Source organism: Scyliorhinus torazame, chromosome 4, assembly GCF_047496885.1.
Source record: "Scyliorhinus torazame isolate Kashiwa2021f chromosome 4, sScyTor2.1, whole genome shotgun sequence".
NCBI lineage: Eukaryota > Metazoa > Chordata > Chondrichthyes > Carcharhiniformes > Scyliorhinidae > Scyliorhinus > Scyliorhinus torazame.
The window spans coordinates 360507866-360521337 of record NC_092710.1 but is presented as its reverse complement, the minus strand read 5'-3'; positions in this window follow the sequence as shown (position 1 = coordinate 360521337).

Genomic DNA, 13472 nt, shown 5'->3' with positions numbered 1-13472 from the left:
AGTGCTGGCTTTCGGGGGTGAGGAAGCACTGGCAGTGCTGGCTGTGTGGGGAGCACTGGTAGTGCTGGCTTTCGGGGGTGAGGGAGCACTGGCAGTGCTGGCTGTGGGGGAGCAATGGCAGATCTGGCTGTGGTGGGTGCACTGGCAGTGCTGGCTGGGGGAAGCTCTGGAAGTGCTAGAAATGCTGGCCGTGGGGTCGGAGCACTGGCAGGGCTGGCTGTGGGGTGGAGCACTGGCAGTGCTGGCTGTGGGGAGCACCGGCAGTGCTGGCTGGGGAGTAGTGGCAGCGCTGGCTGTGGTGGGAGCACTGGGAGTGCTGTCTCGGGAGCACTGGCACTGCTGGTTGTGCGGGAGCACAGGCAGTGCTGGCTCTAGGGGGTGGTGTAGCACTGGCAACGCTGGCTGTGGCGGGTGGGGTGCACTGTCAGTGCTGGCTGTGTGGGGTGAGCTCTGACAGGGATGGCTGTGGGGCGTTGGGGTTGTACTGGCAGTGCTGTATGTGGGGGGAGCACTGAGAGTGTTGGCATAATGGGGGAGCACATGTAGTTCTGGCTGTGGGGAGCACTGGCATTGTTGGCTGTAGGAGAGCACTCACAGATGTGGCTGTGGGGGGAGTACTGGCAGTGCTGGCTGTGGGGGGATCACTGGCAATGCTGGATGTAGTGGGATGAGCACTGACAGGACTGGCTGGAGGCGTGGGGCGAACACTGGCAGTGCTTTATGTAGGGGGACACTGGCAGTGCTGGCTGTGGGGTGAGTGGGAGCACTGGCACGGCTGGCTGTGGGGTAGAAATGCGAGGAAGCATTGGCAGTGCATGAACGTGGGGGGAACACTGGAAGTGCTTGCTGTGTGGGGAGCACTGGTAGTGCTGGCTTTCGTGGGTGAGGGAGCACTGGCAGTGCTGGATATGGGGAGCACTGGCAGATCTGGCTGTGGTGGGTGCACTGGCAGTGCTGGCTGGGGGAAGCTATGGAAGTGCGAGAAATGCTGGCCGTGGGGTCGCAGCACTGGCAGGGCTGGCTGTGGGGTGGAGCACTGGCAGTGCTGGCTGTGGGAGCACTGGCAGTGCTGGCTGGGGAGTAGAGGCAGCGCTGGCTGTGGTGGGAGCACTGGGAGTGCTGTCTCGGGAGCACTGGCGGTTCTGGTTGTGCGGGAACACAGGCAGTGCTGGTTGTAGGGGGTGGGGCAGCACTGGCAACGCTGGCTTGGCGGATGGGGAGCACTGTCAGTGCTGGCTGTGTGGGGTGAGCACTGGCAAGGCTGGCTGTGGGGCGTTGGGATAGCATTGGCAGTGCTGTATTGGGGGAGGGGGTGCGGGGCATTGGCAGTGTTGGCATTGTGGGAGCACTGGCAGATCTGGCTGTGGGGGAGTTCTGGCAGCGCTGGCTGCAGGGGGGATCATGGCAATACTGGATGTGGGGGAAAGAGCACTGGCAGGTCTGGCTGGGGGCCTGGGGAGCACTGGCAGTGCGTGATGAACGGGAACACTGGCAGTGCTGGATGTGGGGTGTGTGGGAGCTCTGGCAGGGCTGGCTGTGGGGGTAGGAAAGAGGGGAAGCACTGGCAATGCATTAAAGTGGGGGGGACACTGGCAGTGCTTGCTGTGTGGCGCGCACTGGCAGTGCTGGATGTGGGGTGAGCACTGGCAGTGCTGGCTGTGGGAGGGTGGGGAGCACTGGAAGTGCTGGCTGTGGGCTGGGAGCACTGGCAGTACTGGCTCTGGGTGGGCGAGTACTGGCAGTGCTGGATGTGGTAGGGAGCACTGGTAGTGGTGGCTGTGGGGGTTGGACGACCACTGGCAGAGCTGGTTGTGTGTGCGTCAGCACTAAGAGTGCTGGCTGTGGTGGGGAGCTCTGTCAGTGCTGGCTGTGGGGAGCACTGGCAGTGATAGATGTGGGTGGGAGCATTGACAGTGCTGGCTGTGGGTGGGAGCACTAGCAGTGCTGGCTGTGGGAGCACAAGCAGTGCTAGCTGTGTGGTTGGGAGCACTGGCAGTGCTGGATGTGGATCGGAAGCACTGGCAGTTCTGGCTGTGGGGAGCACTGGCTGTGCTAGCTGTTGGTGGGAACACTGGCAGTGCTGGCTGTGGTTGGGAGCACTGGCATTACAGGCTGTGGGGGCTAGGGATGGGGTGAGCACTGGCAGCGGAGGCTGTGGTGGGTGTGGGGAGTATTGGCATTGCTGGCTGGGGAGCATTGGCTGTGCTGGCTATGGGGGAGCACTGGCTTTGCTGGCTGCCTGAGGGGAGCACTGGCAGAGGAGGCTCTGGCGGTGGGGGTTGGTGGAGCACTGGCAGTGCTGGATTAGGGGGCTGGGGAGCCCTGGCAGTTCTAGCTATGGGGAGCACTGGCAGTGCTGGCTGTGGGAGGGTGAGGGAGTAATTGAAGTGCTGGCTGTGGGTGGGAGCACTGGCAGTGCTGGCTGTGTGTGGGAGCACTGGCAGTGCTGACTGTGGGGAGCACTGCCAGCGCTAGCTGTAGTGTGGGGGAAGCACTGGCAGTTCTGGCTGTGGGGAGCCCTGGCAGTGCTGGCTGTGGGAGGGATGGGAGCACTGGAAGTGCTGGCTGTGTGTTGGGAGCATTGGCTGTGCTGGCTGTGGGAGCACTGACAGTGCTGGCTGTGTGGTGGGAGCACTGACAGTGCTGGCTGTGTGGGGAGCACTGGAAGTGCTCGCTGTGGGCTGGGAGCACTGGCAGTACTGGCTCTGGGTGGGAGCATTGACAGTGCTGGCTGTGGGTGGGAGCACTGTCAGTGCTGGCTGTGGGGAGCACAACAGTGCTAGCTGTGTGGGTGGGGCGCATTGGCAGTGCTAGATGTGGATCGGAAGCACTGGCAGTTCTGGCTGTGGGGAGCACTGGCTGTGCTAGCTGTTGGTGGGAACACTGGCAGTGCTGGCTGTGGTTGGGAGCACTGGCATTACAGGCTGTGGGGGCTGGGGATGGGGTTAGCACTGGCAGCGGAGGCTGTGGTGGTTGTGGGGAGTATTGGCATTGCTGGCTCGGGAGCATTGGCTGTGCTGGCTGTGGGGGAGCACTGGCTTTGCTGGCTGCCTGAGGGGAGAACTGGCAGAGGAGGCTCTGGCGGTGGGGGTGGGTGGAGCACTGGCAATGCTGGATTAGGGGGTTGGGGAGCACTGGCAGTTCTAGCTATGGGGAGCACTGGCAGTGCTGGCTGTGGGAGGGTGAGGGAGTAATTGAAGTGCTGGCTGTGGGTGGGAGCACTGGCAGTGCTGGCTGTGGGGGAGCACTGCCAGCGCTAGCTGTAGTGTGGGGGAAGCACTGGCAGTTCTCGCTGTGGGGGAGCACTGGCAGTGCTGGCTGTGTGTTGGGAGCATTGGCTGTGCTGGCTGTGGGGAGCACTGACAGTGCTGGCTGTGTGGTGGGAGCACCGACAGTGCTGGCTGTGTGGGGGAGCACTGACAGTGCTGGCTGTGTGGGGGAGCACTGACAGTGCTGGCTGTGTGGGGGAGCACTGGCAATGCTAGCTGTGGGTGGGAGCACTGGCAGTGCTGGCTGTTGGTGGGAGCACTGGCAGTGCTGTCTGTGTGGTGGGATCACTGGCAGTGCTGGCTGTGATGGAGCACTGCCAGTGCTAGCTGTGGGGGTGGGGGAAGCACTGCCAGTGCTGGCCGTAGGAGCACTGGCAGTGCCTGCTGTGGATAGTGGGGGAAGCACTGGCGCTGCTGGCTGTGGGGCAGCACTGGCAGTGCTGGCTATGTGGGGCCCATACCGCTCCCACGACAAGAGCTGCAGATTTGGGGGCACAGAAGCTTATTTTCAAACTCTGACAGCAGATCGCCACCAAGCGGTCAAAGGTGAAGGACACAGTCAGCCAGACTGAGCAGTTGGTCACAGCGATACTCAAGAGGGAGTCCAGACCAGATACGAAGCTGTTAAGGAAAAGTGCCCGTGGCAAACGAGGCGCCAGTATATAGTTGATGAGAGCAAGAAATTTAAGTTGCAGCAGGTCGGGCGAGACCATGGCTACCACGTAGATAGTTGTTCTCTTACACAGACCGCAGTTCTTGAGTCGGAGGATCAGCACAGTGACTACGTTCGCTGGAATACAGACAGGATAAGAGGGATTACACATAACAGCCATAGGAATTATGTGTGAATTCAGAACGGAAGGTCAATCTCCTTAGCGTTCTTTTTCATTTCCCTGTTTACATGTTTGTAATCGCCCCTGCCCTATAGTCCAAGGATATGTCTTTGAGGCGATAGGCCATGCTATATTGGTGTCCAGCGTTTGCGGGGATACAGGATTACGGAGATAATGCTGCAAAATGTGTTCTTTCAGAAGGTCGGTGCGAATTCGGTGGGCCGAATCGCCTCCTTCAGCACTGTATTCTATACACGATAACTAACTCCACACATTAGCCTTTCCCTTCCATTACTTTTATTCAGTCTCCATGTTTCAACTGATTCATCTATAAATTATTGAATTCCCTTCTTAAATACCACGGTGCTCTTCTCTTTCGAAATGCCCTTGAAAATGCCTTCCCGTCTTGTTTTCATAGAATTTACAGTGCAGAAGGAGGCCATTCGGCCCATCGAGTCCACACCGGCTCTTGGAAAGAGCACCCTCCCCAAGGTCAACACCTCCACCCTATCCCCATAACCCAGTAACCCCACCCAACAGTAATGGCAATTTGGGCCACTAGGGGCAATTTAGCATGGCCAATCCACCTAACCTGCACATCTTTGGACTGTGGGAGGAAACCGGAGCGCCCGGAGGAAACCCACGCACACACGGGGAGGATATGCAGACTCCACACAGACAGTGAACCAAGCCGGAATCGAACCTGGGACCCTGGAGCTGTGAAGCAATTGTGCTATCCACGATGCTACCTTTATTCTCACTCAAATCTCATGCTATCGAATATGCATAAAGTTATCCTTCCGATATATATTAAGCTTGAAAGTTTCAATACAATTGCAACTATTGGCAGTCATCCACAGAGAAAATACATACACTTAGAAAAGTGGGCAAAAATATTCTGCAGCAAAATTATGCAGCTATAAACGAAACTAAGCTGCATACGGAAAGAATCAGGAACTATTCTGGCATTCAACGTAAATCTGCTGAATTAAACTCTTTGAGGGTATCTCAAATACATAAAAAGAGAGTAAAGGATGGATATGTCTATGGAGCGATGTACCGAGTGGGAGGTCTTGTTAGATGAAGAAACTGGACGGAGAATGGACTGAGTAAATCTGGGACTCTCAATGGATGAATGAAGATATCACTGATCGTGGTGCCGTTGTATATAATTAATGAGGACACAGGGGTGAAGACATGGAATAGTTTGCAGCAACAATATGGATTTTGATGTGTTTCTCTAACGGGAGTGCATATTGGTCAGAGAGCACCGGGGTTGTCAACGTGCGCGGTCGGACATGAACAACTGAATTGCAAAGCACATCACGTTTTTGGAAGGCGGAAAATTGTAAGTTAGCCAGGAAAGCAGTGGCTAACACAAGACTTGAAGACGGATTAACGTCTGAGTGCTTCAGAACAAGATGAAATACGGATGTCAAGAGATAAGGAATTGTTGTAGGACTAACGGAAAGCAGCAAGCTTAGGCACGGCATTCCTTGCACTTCCCACAATTATCAGTATAGTTCATTACAAGCGAAGACTCCAGCACCGATCCTGCTAAACCACCAATTTCAGCCTTCCGTCTGTTAAAATGGCCCACACTGCGTATTTTCTGTTCCATATCTTTGAGTACATTATCTCTGCATGCTAAATTATCACTGAACTCTCGATCCTGTACATCAACCTTGCATGTTGCACCTTTTAATCCAGGTGTAATAAAGATCGTGCTTCCGTATTACCAACCCGGTCGGGTACATAGGTGTCAGTGTTGGCAAATCACATAGCAATTAAATAAGTATAGCGTGTGTCAGGCGTTATCATAGAATCATAGAATTCCCACAGTACAAAAGGCCATGAGGCGCAACGAGTCTGCACCGACCACACTGAAAGAGCAATCTACACAGACTCACTCCCCAGCCCTATCCCCACTGCCCACCTAGGAACAACTTAGCACAGTCAATCCACCTAACCTCCACATCTTTGTACTCTGGGAGGAAACCGGAGCACCCGGAGGAACCCCCCCCCCCCCCACACACACACACGGGAAGAATGTGTTAACTACACACAGACAGTCACCCGTGGTCGGAATTGAACCTGGGTCCCTGGCGCTTTAAGGCGGCGGTGATAACCACTGTGCCACACTGCCGCCCTAATTGTGCTTTTCAAATTGATTGATTCCCAAAATATTTTTCCAAAGCACAGTGTGACGGCGATACAATGATTCAAAGAAAAAAAGGAAACTCGATAGTGAGTTCGAATTAAATGGCAGATAAAACATAATATGCGAAACAATTGTAAGAACCAGATAAGATATTATTTGATGGCTACACTGAAGAAAGAAGCAGCAGAGAGGCAGCCCGGAAGATGCTTTAAAATAGGTGGTATTTCAGTCAAGCGGAAGGTTATCAAAATTGCAGCAGGATCTTGATTAGCAGGGAAATTGCGCCGTGAAATGGCCAATAGAGTTCAATGCAGGTAAGTGTGAGGTGTTACATTTTGCAAAGTAAAATCAAGATAGTTCTGTCAAAGTAAATGGTAGGACCTTAGGGAGTACAGTCAAAGAGAAGGACCGAGGAGTTCAGGTGCACGGTTCTCTAAAGATTGAGTCACAGGTGGTTAGGGAAGTGAAGAAGGCTTTTTCCATGCTGGCCTTCATCGGTCAGGGCATTGAGTTTAGAAGTTGGGATAGGAAAGATATTCTCAAACTGGGAAAGTGCAGACGAGAGTTACAACGATGTTGCCGGGACTCAAGATGACAAAATACAAATGTCTTTACCCGTCAGTCTGGCCTCAATAAAAGTCGAGATGGACTTGCAGGTACAGCATTAGTTATTTTATTTGGCTTGCAAGCTTGATTCATTTCACAGAGGCATAAGACACATCCAGTCTCCTACACCCCGGAAAGCGAATGAACAAAGAGACAAAGGGATCTCTGCAAATCAATTCAAATGGTATCAAGTTTCACATACACGATTCCCATAGGTCATCCTATACCCCTCCTGACCTGGTCATACATTCTGATTGGCTCACTTCCAATCCCTTCCTCTGGCCCCTATTACCCAGGATCCTTTTCTCCTCCTTTGGTGGACACACCTCCTCCTTGCTTTGCCATGCGGTCTGAAATCCTTTGTCTTTGAACTCACCAGAATGAGACTGGCCTATTTCTACATTACAGTAACTAATATCTCTAAAGTATCTATTTTATATCACATTCGTCATTCCCTCCTTTTATCATTCCATGATAACCGAACTATCCAATCCATAGCTACGGTCCCTCATCTAAAAAGATCCGTCACTGCATTTCAAATTCCTGGCGTAGCCCCCCTTCATCTGCTGCAATTCATGGATTTTGACAGCTAAGATTTTAGGGGCGTTGATCTGTTCCAGTGTACCCCGCATTCTACCCATCACACATTTAAGGATGGCTGGGCCCACAAAGATGCAGCCAATAGCCACTGCTAAATACATGGCCATATTTATCAACCAGTCCTTCCAACCTCCAAATCCCCAGTTACCCCAAGAGCCAGGATCCTGCATTCCGTCCAGGTGATCCCGTATGTGATCCATAAATTTAGTGATGTTAGCGGTTAAGTCTTGAGCTCCCATGAGACACTTGCCTTGTACTATGGCGCATACCCCACCCTCACGGGCAGAAGATAGTCAAGAGCATACCGGTTCTGCATTGCAAACCGCAGCTGAGACAATTCCTTGGTTATTGCCCCGAGGGCTCCCAAGGTTTCATTTCCCAAGATGGTAAGGCCACAAATAAAATAATTCCTATCGCTGACAGCCAAGGAACCCCCACACCTCCCAGTGTCAAGACGCTCCGAATTCCCCACCGGGCTGAGGGGCCCCGGTTGGGTGCGAGAACACGAGGTTTTTTCCAGTTCTCGCAGAATTCAGCTGAGACTGCCCGGCATGCTAACTGATAATGCAGCATCCACGCCGAAGGGCAGGGGACTGTGGTAGGGACTAGAGTCCCAATAGCAATTTGGTGGGGAAATGGGGGTGACAAAACATTGGTCGCTGTGCCATTAAATAAAAAGTAGTATCCTTGCTCCGTGTGCAGGCTAGCATTACAATCAGTATATCGGTTGCGTAAGGAACCCCCAGTAGCTCAGTTTATCCAGCTTTGCAACGCCCATTCGGGACGCCTAGCAATGCGGAAAGCCCTAGTCCCAATAGTGATATGAGAAGCATTCGCCCAGCCACAAAGGAGCTGGAGGCCGGCGTTCAATAGAACGCAAGTGGTGTTGTAACAAACGCATTGGCCAGACTCCTGGGTGATATGATACCTCCTGTCCGTACAGGTGGGGAACAGACATGTTATATTCGTTTCCACCTCTACCAGCAAACAGCCGTATCCTTCACTGCTGAAACAATTCCCGTACAACCGGGAATCCCTATTGGGAGCGAAGTGGCTAGGTATGTACGCCCTCCACCGTTGCAGCCTATCATACTGTGAGTGGGGATTATCCCGCGGAAGGGGAAGGCAAATAACGGGTGGTGCTGAACCCGGATCGTAAGGAAGAGTGACTTGCTTGGGCGGTGGCTCGGAACGCTGACAATGAACCACCGTTTGGGGAGTGCCCCAAAGCGGTGAAACAGAAAATAACCTAGACACCGCTGCGGGGTTCGGGTAGCAGACAACCCGTCCGTGGCCATACAAGCGGTGGTAAATCTGGTAGAAGTGATTCATACTACCCAGGTTTTCCTCAGTTTGGCCTTTAACTAAAGTAAGTGTATCTCCCGATAACCTACGTTCTAGCTGTACTTCCCTTCTCACACGCCCCGTCCTCTCTCTAGTCCCTCTCTCTCTCTAACAGCCTCTTCCTACGCTCTCCTGACGGTCTGATGGTACCTTTATCGCACCAATCTTAACACATCCAAAATCAAATTTACATGTACTCCAAAAACAAGGCAATGTCCATATAATGTTCCCTTCCCATCGCCGGGACCGGTGCAACTGCTTCATGACTCCTGCATTCTCCTTAACTTTGACGACCTTCCATGAGTCGATACCATGTCCTCGTATATGGGGGCAGCGAAGAACATCACCTTTGCATAACTGAAATGTCCTTGTAGATTGGTTGGGGTTACAAATGTAGATAATATTTCCCTTTTCCATGTCCGTCGCCAATAACACTCCAAACGAGGTGAGGCCGAATATCACACAGACGGTGCGTAGCCACCCCATCATGCTCCATACCTGTAAAATAGAACTGGGGAAGGGAGGCAGGTTAATCTGTCCAAGAAAATGAGTCCCGTTATCAGAACGCAACTGAGCTGGTATACTGTACCGGGGAATGATTTCCCGCATCAGAACTTTAACCACAGTAGCAGCTTTATTATCGGTAGTCGGATATGCCCCAACCCATCTGCTGAACACATCCACAATGACCAAAACATATTTATAACATTGACACCTTTCCAACTCAATGTAATCCATTTGTAGCGTCTCAAAGGGACCACTGGGCAACGGGGTTTGCCCCATCCACAAGGGATACCTTTTCCGGTGTTATATTGCTGACAAATCAAACACCGATTCCTGATACTCTGGACCAACCCCTGCATTTTAGGGTGCCACCAAGTGTCCAGCAACAATTCACTAGTCCCCCGACCCCCACAATGAGTTGCAAAGTGTGCACATTCGATGACCCATAAAGCCAGTACATCAGACATACAGGTCTGATGTGCTGGCGTGGTCCATAAAGAGGAAACAGAATCATATGTACAACCTAACCGTTTCCACATTTGTTTATCACTCTCAGGGGCGTCCTGCTGTAACCTTATGACGTCTTGGATGGTTGGCATTGACTTGTCAGAAGCAGACATATTTATAGCAGATCGTTTAGTCTGACTTAACATTTTAGGCACCATCTCTTCCTGAATTTGCGCGGCTGTCCGCGCTGCACAATCTGCTTGTTCATTACCAACATAGAACATAGAACGTAGAACAATACAGCGCAGTACAGGCCCTTCGGCCCACGATGTTGCACCGAAACAAAAGCCATCTAACCTACACTATGCCATTATCATCCATATGTTTATCCAATAAACTTTTAAATGCCCTCAATGTTGGCGACTTCACTACTGTAGCAGGTAGGGCATTCCACGGCCTCACTACTCTTTGCGTAAAGAACCTACCTCTGACCTCTGTCCTATATCTATTACCCCTCAGTTTAAAGATATGTCCCCTCGTGCCACCCATTTCCATCCGCGGGAGAAGGCTCTCACTGTCCACCCTATCCAACCACCTGATCATTTTGTATGCCTCTATTAAGTCTCCTCTTAACCTTCTTCTCTCCAATGAAAACAACCTCAAGTCCATCAGCCTTTCCTCATAAGATTTTCCCTCCATACCAGGCAACATCCTGGTAAATCTCCTCTGCACCCGTTCCAAAGCCTCCACGTCCTTCCTATAATGCGGTGACCAGAACTGTACGCAATACTCCAAATGCGGCCGTACCAGAGTTCTGTAAAGCTGCAACATGACCTCCCGACTCCGGAACTCAATCCCTCTACCAATAAAGGCCAACACTCCATAGGCCTTCTTCACAACCCTATCAACCTGGGTGGCAACTTTCAGGGATCTATGTACATGGACACCTAGATCCCTCTGCTCATCCACACTTTCAAGAACTTTACCATAAGCCAAATATTCCGCATTCCTGTTATTCCTTCCAAAGTGAATCACCTCACACTTCTCTACATTAAACTCCATTTGCCACCTCTCAGCCCAGCTCTGCAGCTTATCTATATCCCTCTGTAACCTGCTACATCCTTCCACACTATCGACAACACCACCGACTTTAGTATCGTCTGCAAATTTACTCACCCACCCTTCTGCGCCTTCCTATAGGTCATTGATAAAAATGACAAACAGCAACGGTCCCAGAACAGATCCTTGTGGTACTCCACTTCTGACTGGACTCCATTCTTATCATTTCCCATCAACCACCACCCTCTGTCTTCTTTCAACTATCCAATTTCTGATCCACATCTCTAAATCACCCTCAATCCCCAGACTCCGTATTTTCTGCAATAGCCTACCGTGGGGAACCTTATCAAACGCTTTGCTGAAATCCATATACACCACATGAACTGCTCTACCCTCATCTACCTGTTCAGTCACCTTCTCAAAGAACTCAATAATGTTTGTGAGGCATGACCTACCCTTCACAAAGCCATGCTGTCTATCCCTAATGATATTATTCCTATCTAGATGATTATAAATCTTGTATCTTATAATCCCCTCCAAGACTTTACCCACTACAGACGTGAGGCTCACCGGTCTATAGTTGCCGGGGTTGTCTCTGCTCCCCTTTTTGAACAAAGGGACCATAGGCGGGAACTGAAGAGCATAGATTGGGGGCGGATGTTTGAGGGCAAATCAACATCTGACATGTGGGAGGCTTTCAAGTGTCAGTTGATAGGAATACAGGACAGGCATGTTCCTGTGAGGAAGAAAGACAAATACGGCAATTTTCGGGAACCTTGGATGACGAATGATATTGTAGGCCTCGTCAAAAAGAAAAAGGAGGCATTTGTCAGGGCTAAAAGGCTGGGAACAGACGAAGCCTGTGTGGCATATAAGGAAAGTAGGAAGGAACTTAAGCAGGGAGTCAGGAGGGCTAGAAGGGGTCATGAAAAGTCATTGGCAAATAGGGTTAAGGAAAATCCCAAGGCTTTTTACACTTACATAAAAAGCAAGAGGGTAGCCAGGGAAAGGGTTGGCCCACTGAAGGATAGGCAAGGGAATCTATGTGTGGAGCCAGAGGAAATGGGCGAGGTACTAAATGAATACTTTGCATCAGTATTCACCAAAGAGAAGGAATTGGTAGATGTTGAGTCTGGAGAAGGGGGTGTAGATAGCCTGGGTCACATTGTGATCCAAAAAGACGAGGTGTTGGGTGTCTTAAAAAATATTAAGGTAGATAAGTCCCCAGGGCCGGATGGGATCTACCCCAGAATACTGAAGGAGGCTGGAGAGGAAATTGCTGAGGCCTTGACAGAAATCTTTGGATCCTCGCTGTCTTCAGGGGATGTCCCGGAGGACTGGAGAATAGCCAATGTTGTTCCTCTGTTTAAGAAGGGTGGCAGGGATAATCCCGGGAACTACAGGCCGGTGAGCCTTACTTCAGTGGTAGGGAAATTACTGGAGAGAATTCTTCGAGACAGGATCTACTCCCATTTGGAAGCAAATGGACGTATTAGTGAGAGGCAGCACGGTTTTGTGAAGGGGAGGTCGTGTCTCACTAACTTGATAGAGTTTTTCGAGGAGGTCACTAAGATGATTGATGCAGGTAGGGCAGTAGATGTTGTCTATATGGACTTCAGTAAGGCCTTTGACAAGGTCCCTCATGGTACACTAGTACAAAAGGTGAAGTCACACGGGATCAGGGGTGAACTGGCAAGGTGGATACAGAACTGGCTAGGCCATAGAAGGCAGAGGGTAGCAATGGAGGGATGCTTTTCTAATTGGAGGGCTGTGACCAGTGGTGTTCCACAGGGATCAGTGCTGGGACCTTTGCTCTTTGTAGTATATATAAATGATTTGGAGGAAAATGTAACTGGTCTGATTAGTAAGTTTGCAGACGACACAAAGGTTGGTGGAATTGCGGATAGCGATGAGGACTGTCTGAGGATACAGCAGGATTTAGATTGTCTGGAGACTTGGGCGGAGAGATGGCAGATGGAGTTTAACCTGGACAAATGTGAGGTAATGCATTTTGGAAGGGCTAATGCAGGTAGGGAATATACAGTGAATGGTAGAACCCTCAAGAGTATTGAAAGTCAAAGAGATCTAGGAGTACAGGTCCACAGATCACTGAAAGGGGCTACACAGGTGGAGAAGGTAGTCAAGAAGGCATACGGCATGCTTGCCTTCATTGGCCGGGGCATTGAGTATAAGAATTGGCAAGTCATGTTGCAGCTGTATAGAACCTTAGTTAGGCCACACTTGGAGTATAGTGTTCAATTCTGGTCGCCACACTACCAGAAGGATGTGGAGGCTTTAGAGAGGGTGCAGAAGAGATTTACCAGAATGTTGCCTGGTATGGAGGGCATAAGCTATGAGGAGCGATTGAATAAACTCGGTTTGTTCTCACTGGAACGAAGGAGGTTGAGGGGCGACCTGATAGAGGTATACAAAATTATGAGGGGCATAGACAGAGTGGATAGTCAGAGGCTTTTCCCCAGGGTAGAGGGGTCAATTACTAGGGGGCATAGGTTTAAGGTGAGAGGGGCAAAGTTTAGAGTAGATGTACGAGGCAAGTTTTTTACGCAGAGGGTAGTGGGTGCCTGGAACTCACTACCGGAGGAGGTAGTGGAGGCAGGGACGATAGGGACATTTAAGGGGCATCTTGAC